The sequence below is a fragment of the Dipodomys ordii genome, unplaced genomic scaffold, assembly GCF_000151885.1.
Source record: "Dipodomys ordii isolate 6190 unplaced genomic scaffold, Dord_2.0 Scaffold134, whole genome shotgun sequence".
In the NCBI taxonomy this organism is placed as follows: Eukaryota; Metazoa; Chordata; class Mammalia; order Rodentia; family Heteromyidae; genus Dipodomys; species Dipodomys ordii.
Genome location: NW_012267350.1, coordinates 4,333,068 through 4,340,113, shown reverse-complemented (window position 1 = coordinate 4,340,113; position 7,046 = coordinate 4,333,068).

Genomic DNA, 7,046 nt, shown 5'->3' with positions numbered 1-7,046 from the left:
TGTAACCCCTCTGTACAGTATTTTCACAATAAAAATTTTAAAAAAAAAGAACCTAGGTTTAGTTTTCTACAAGTGATTAACCAATTTTGCCATCATCATTTACTGAAGAGGCTATCTTTCTTCCATTCTATTTTTTTAGCTCCCTTATCGAAGATTAGGTGGCTATATGCCTGTGGATTCATTTCTGGGTTTTCAGTTCTATTCCACTGTTCTTCAGGTCTGTTCTTGTGCCAGGTCTGTTCTTGTTTTGATTACTATGGCCATGTAGTAGAGTTTGAAGTCTGGAATTGTTATTCCTCCAGGAATGTTCTTTCTGCTAGGGATTATTTCTGCTATTCGGGGTTTTTTATTGTTCCATATGAATTTTTGGATTGCCTCTTCTATTTCCTTGAAGAATGAGGTTGGGATATTGATCAGTATTGCATTGAATTTGTAGATAGCCTTTGGCAATATTGCCATTTTCACGATGTTAATCCTCCCTATCCAGGAGCGTGGGAGATTTTTCCATTTCTTTAACTCTGCTTTAATTTCCTTTTTCAGGTTTTTAAAGTTTTCATGGTAGAGGTCCTTCACTTCTTTAGTTGTTTATTCCTAGGTTTTTTATCTTTTGTGGGGCTATTACAAAAGGAGTTGCTTTCCTGACTGCAGCCATGGTCTTTTCATTGTTGGTATACAGAAAAGTCATTGATTTTGGGGGGTTAATTTTATACCCTGCTACTTTACTAAAGTTTCATATCAGCTTGAGTAACTTGGGAGTGGAATCCATGTGGTTCTTTAAATACACGATCATATCATCTGCATAGAGGGAGAGTTTTCCTTCAACTTTCCCTGTTTGGATCCCCTTTATGTTTGCATCTTGTCTTATTGCTGTAGCTAGGCCTTCTAACTAAATGGAAGAGAAGTAGAGAGAATGGACATCCTTGTATGTTTCTGAGTTTAGAGGAAATGGCTTTAGCTTTTCGCCATTCAATATAATGCTGGCTGTAGGTATGTCATACACAACCTGTATTGTATTGAGAAATGTTCTCTGGATTCCTAGCTTCTCCAGAGCTTTCATCATAAAGGGGTTTTGCATCTATTCAGATAATCATGTTCCCACTTAATTTCTTATACTGCTTTTTTTGCTGAGTCTGGAAAGTAATTTAACAGAATGAAGATTAACAAGACAAAAGTATACATGTTTTATTAATTTAACATTTACATGAGGCTCTATACTAAACAGTAAAGCCCGATGCAATGTCCAAAGCCAGTCACTTTTATAACATTTTAGACAAAGAATTATAGACTTGTAAAGAAATGAAAGAACAACAAGATGTACAAGACACTGTTGAAAACAAACTTTACAACCTTGGGGAGGGCAAGGAGGAGTTGGGGAGGTGGGGCAGAAAGGGGTGGTAGGGGAAAAACAAAGGAGGGGGTAACAATACTTGATAGGAAATGGACTCATTACCTTGATCATGTAACTGTAACCCCTCTGTATCTTTACAATAAAAATATATTAAAAATAATAAAAAATACATAAAAATAAAAATGAAGTTGATGTTAGGCGAAATGAGCTCCAAGATAAGGACTCAAGTGGTTTTTCTTTCTTGCTATTGTTTCTAAGATATTCATAAGGTGTTTTTTTGGTTTCTTTGTATGTCTGTCCCCCACAGTATAACCCCTGTTTTCACTGCATTTGATGTTGTTATAATTTGGGGAAGAGAAGGAAAAAAAACAAATTGTTTAAATAGGGATACAGGTGGATCCATTGCAACAATGAAATGTACAAGATGCTATGTCGAAAAATGAACTTTACAACTTTGGGTGGGGGGGAGATGGGAGGGCAGGGATGGTAAGGGGAAACAAAGGAGGAGTCAACAATGCTTCATAAGAAATGTACTCATTATCTTGCTTATGTAATTGTAACCCCTCTGAATGGTATTTTCACAATAAAAAACTTATTAATAAAAAAATAAAAATGAGGGCTGGGAAGGTGGCTCAGTGGTAGAGCACTTGCCTTGCATGCCTGAGGCTCTGGGTTTGATTCCTCAGCACCACATAAGCAAAAAGAAAAAAGCCGGAAGTGGCGCTGTGGCTCAAGTGGTAGAGTGCTAACCTTGAGCTGAAGAGCTGAGGGACAGTGTCCAGGCCCAGAGTTCAGGCCCCACAACCGGACCCCCCCAAAATAAATAAAAATGAAAAAAGAAATGTCAGAACAAAGGGGATCTCTGGACTAAGGCAGTAAATCCTAGTGAGTCACTAATAAATATGTGTAAGAATGTGAAGCTGTGGGAAGATTAGTGAGATTTTAGCAAACTTTTTATTGAGGTCAGTTGTAGCCCCATTTCCAATTTCTGATGAGAAAGGCTATGTTCTCATGCTAATGTGAGAAGACATGCCTCCCAAAGAAATCTTTGTTGCTTGCTGAATGTAGGCAATGATGGACCACATGGCATTTCTACAGGAATAGTTCCTTAGGTGAATTCAGCTTGGAATACTTAATATACCAATCCAACCAACCTGTTTGCAATGGTCCTTTCTTTCTATACTAAGAAATAGGGCTTAGATGAGGTCTGGTGAAGAATGGGAAATGTTTGTTGGTTTAATGGTTAATTTTGATTGTCATCTTGTTTTAATTGAGAGATACCTAGGAGTTCAATAGAATATACTTCTGGGTGTCTGTGTGGATATTTCTGGATATGATTGATACATAGTTTGGCCATTAAAGGAGATAGACCTGCTATGATTTTGATCAGCATCATTCAATAGGCTGTGGGCTTGTAGGGAACAAAGGTAGGAGACGAAGAAGGGTACCAGCCTGCATGTGAAACTCCACTCTTCTTGAGTGAATATATCTGTTACTGCTGCCATCACCCATGGACGCAAGGTTGCCGCTTATTCAGTCTTTCAATTCAGATTCACAGTGGCAACTTTTCAGGTCTCAAGCTTCCTCTTGGAACTGTATCATTGCTCTACCTTGTTCTGAGGCATTCAACTTCTTGAACTGAATAGCTCATAGGTTCTCTGACTCTCCATTGTACAGATGGTTATACATGGACTATCCAGATTCTGTGTAAGTTAAACTAATAAGTATCCTTGTATAATTATACACATGTATCTGCATGTGTATATATCCTATTGATTTTGTTCCTTTAGTCTGACTAGTACCTTCTGAGGGTGTTGAAAATATCCTGAAATGGACAAAAGTGATGGTGGGAAAATTCTACAAATACACTAAAAACAATCATGCAAATGTGTGGATTTTGTTAGGTGTAAATTATGCATCAATAAAAGTGTCAAAAAGAAAATGTTTTCCCTCCCTGTTTCCATTTTTGTGGAAAATGAGTATTGTTTTTTCCACACTGGACCAAATTTTAAAAATTCCTTGCTTGTGGAATGTTAGTCCTTAATTGTTTATTTCACCAAACTAATTAGGCAATGGATTTTTCATTCTTTTTTGTTAGCTTTTCCCAATACTGGGGTTTGAACTCAGGGCCTTGGTGCTGTTCTAGAACTGCTTTGTGCTCAAGGCTAGTGCTCTATCACTTGAGGTACAGTGCCACTTCGGGCTTTGTTAGTAATTTATTGGAGAGAAGAGTTTCACAGACTTTCTTGCCTGGGCTGGCTTCTAATTGAGATCCTCAGATCTCAACCTCCAGGGTAGCTAGGATTACAAGTGTGAGCCACTGACACCCAGCTTGATAGTTTTTTTCCACTAAAAGTTCAGAGGAATTTTTACCAGGGTCAACTAGATTGTAGTTGCTGTGTGTTTGTTAGGTCCTCCAGCTGTGGGATCTGTGGATCCTGCTTCCATCTCTTACCTATGTAAACTTGGAGTATAATCACTGGGACTCTTAAATTTGCCTTCATCTTTAAATGGAGATAAAAGTAGAGATCTTTTCATGCTTTCTGAGAAGAATTAAAATAGTATTGTTACAGCATCCAGCATATAGCAAGTACTCTGTCAAAATAAATACAATCTGTGCTGTGAATGCTAAACACTTTGATATAAAAAAGTAAGCCATTTACTAATAAGACTTGCTCAATTGTGTTTGACGGTGAACTAAGGCTAAGATCTTTTAACAAGTTTCTGTTTTATTTCAGATGTCAACATGCATGCAGAGTAGATGGCCTATTTGTTTCTCCTTCCTTCCCCCTCTTCTTGATTTAGAGTTTTGTCAACTGTGTCTAGGTCTGAAAGTCTCAGTACCAGCTGAGAGACCACATGCCCTCTGAGTTACTGTCCTGCATATAGGAACAATTCTGAACCTTTACAACCTCTGAGTGAAGCTAGAGTGACATTAAGGATGGTCTTAGACCTATGGTGTATATGCAACAAGAAGGAATTTAGCTTTCCATTACTTTCTGGTCATCACAATGGCATTTTGAGAGCTTGAGAGTCAGACTAGAGTTGTGCTAAGGAAGGATTTATAGCCTTGACATAAAATAAAGTGTATAACAAAGTGGGTCAAGTGTCCTCCAAAAATGAGAGAATCTAAGGAGTAATGGCTATAAACGAAGGGATATCACCAAGAAATTGTTGAAATAGAACTCATCCTAGAGTTAAAATAGTAGTTGATTTTAGTGAAAGATCCTGTTTCAGCCACATGGACTTTATAAATCAATGTCCACCATATTCCAAGTTAAAAAGCACATACTCCTATAGAGAGCTAGAATTTCTAATATTTGTATTAGTTTGCAAAAGAACTATCTCAAATAAGCCCTCCATAAAATTTTTGACTTGCCTGAACTGGTCCCCATCTCTCCACTTGCCATTATATTGGTCATTTCTACTGAGCTCCATTGTGTAACAAAGTTTGGAGCAAGGTGAGACATATCCTGCATGCTGTTTGTCTTCGTCTAAATCTCTCCTTGCTGTCACCATGAAATCCTTGTATAACAAATGTATGCTAATTAAAAAAATATTCAAAGCTTTCCATGTTCATTCTAGGAAGCAAAACCAAGGAACATTCCTTTCCCAATCTCCTGGGGATTGAGTGAACCCAATGTAATAAGTCATTAAAAGCAGACAACTTTTCTCAGATGTGATTAAAAAGAGATGTTACAATGGAGAAGGATTGGAGATGAGAAGTCGCTGCCTTTGAAGGTGGAAGAAGGAGGCCATGAGCCAGGGAAAGTTGACAGTTTTCAGAAACTTTCCCCTGTTAAAAGGAGTGACATTGATCCAGATACAATGTATTCATGGACTGCTTCATTGAATGGTATCTCCTTTGTACAACTACTTAATGATAAAAAATCATTTTTTAAAAAGAAGAAATGAGATAAGGTGATGTTAGGAAAATGAACCCTAAGATATGTATTTAAATGTTTTTTTCTTTCATGCATTTGTTTCTAACGCATTTATAAGATTATTTCTTAGTTGCTTTGTCCCTCCTGCACAGTATAACCTCTGCTTTCACTGTATTTGATGTCGGTATAATTTGTGGAGGGGAAGGGGAAAAACAAGTCGTTTACATAAGGATACAGGTGGACCCGTTGCAACAATGAGAAGTACACGTTGTAATGTCGAAAACGAACTTTACAACTTTGGTGGGAGGGGGAGGATTGGGTGTGTGGGGGGGAGGCTGGGAAGGGATGGGAAGGGGAAACAAAGGAGGAGGCTACAATGCTTGATAAGAAATGTACTCATTATCTTGCCCATGTAATTGTAACCCCTCTGTACAGTATTTTCACAATAAAAATAAATAAATAAAGAAGAAATGAAACCCTTCCTGCACCTTAATTTTATACCAATGAGCTGTGTCAGACACCTTACTTAATGAGAACCAGCCACTTCATTGTTAAAGGAAAGGAGATGTCTGGCTTAAGGAAAAACAGAAAGTGGTGGGAAAGGGAGAGAAGGAGGAAGGGAGAGTGAAATTAAAAGAAAGATGGAGAGGATGAGAATTCTCCCTTCTCCTATATGATCTACACAGGACTTCAAAGAATGGGGCAAAGTCCACCCACATTAGTTGGAGTGATCTTCTTCATACAATCATGTGGTTCTCATATTAATCCTTTGTGAAACCACTTTCATGGGTACACCTAGAAACAATGATCATCTTTGTTCTTGACAACATGTGTCCACATGCACATACAATTTACCATCATGCCTACAGAATTATGAGATATTAACACATATGTATTGTTTCAAGTGACTAAATTTGTGAATACTTGTTACAGCAGCAACAGAAAACCAGCAAACCTTCCTATCTTTTGAGTTTTAGCTTCTCCCCTGAGAACAGTTCCTCCATTAAAAGTTCTTCATTGGAAACACTTGGAATCAAATCCATTTTCTGTCCATACAAATGGGCACTTCCATTTGACTATTCCTTTTATTCCTTCTTTTTACCATTTACCATATTTTACTCTCCTTTTAGGCAACGTCTCAAATGTTAACGATTTTTTTTCTTTTCTTCTTCTTTTTTTAAATTGTGAAAATACCGTACAGAGAGGTTACAATTACATGAGCAAGGTAAAGACTACACTTATCAAGCATTGTTATCACCTTCATAGTTTCCGCTTATCATCCCTTCCCATCTACCCCCTCCCCCAGTACCACCCCGGTCCCTCCTCCCCCCGCCACGTACCAAAGTTGTAAAGTTCATTTTTTGACATAACATCTTGTACATCTCATTGTTGCAAATGGGTCCACCTGTATCCCTGTTTAAACTATTTGTTTTTTCCCTTCCCCTCCACAAATTATACCAACAACAAATACAGTGAAAGCAGGGGTTATACTGTGGGGGAGAGACATACAAAGCAACAAAGAAATCATCTTATGAATATGTTAGAAAAAATAGCAAGAAAGAAAAAAAATATTTGAGTCCTTATCTTGGGGTTCATTTCACCTAACATCAACTTATCTTACCGTTTCTGCTTGTCTCAGACATATACTAGTTATCGCAAATAAGGGAAACCATGGGACCTATGTTTCTTTGGGCCTGGCTTACTTCACTTAATATAATTCTTTCCATTTCCTAACAAATGGGGCAATGTCATTCTTTCTGATGGAGGCATAGAATTCCATTGTGTATATATACCACATTTTCTTGATACATTCA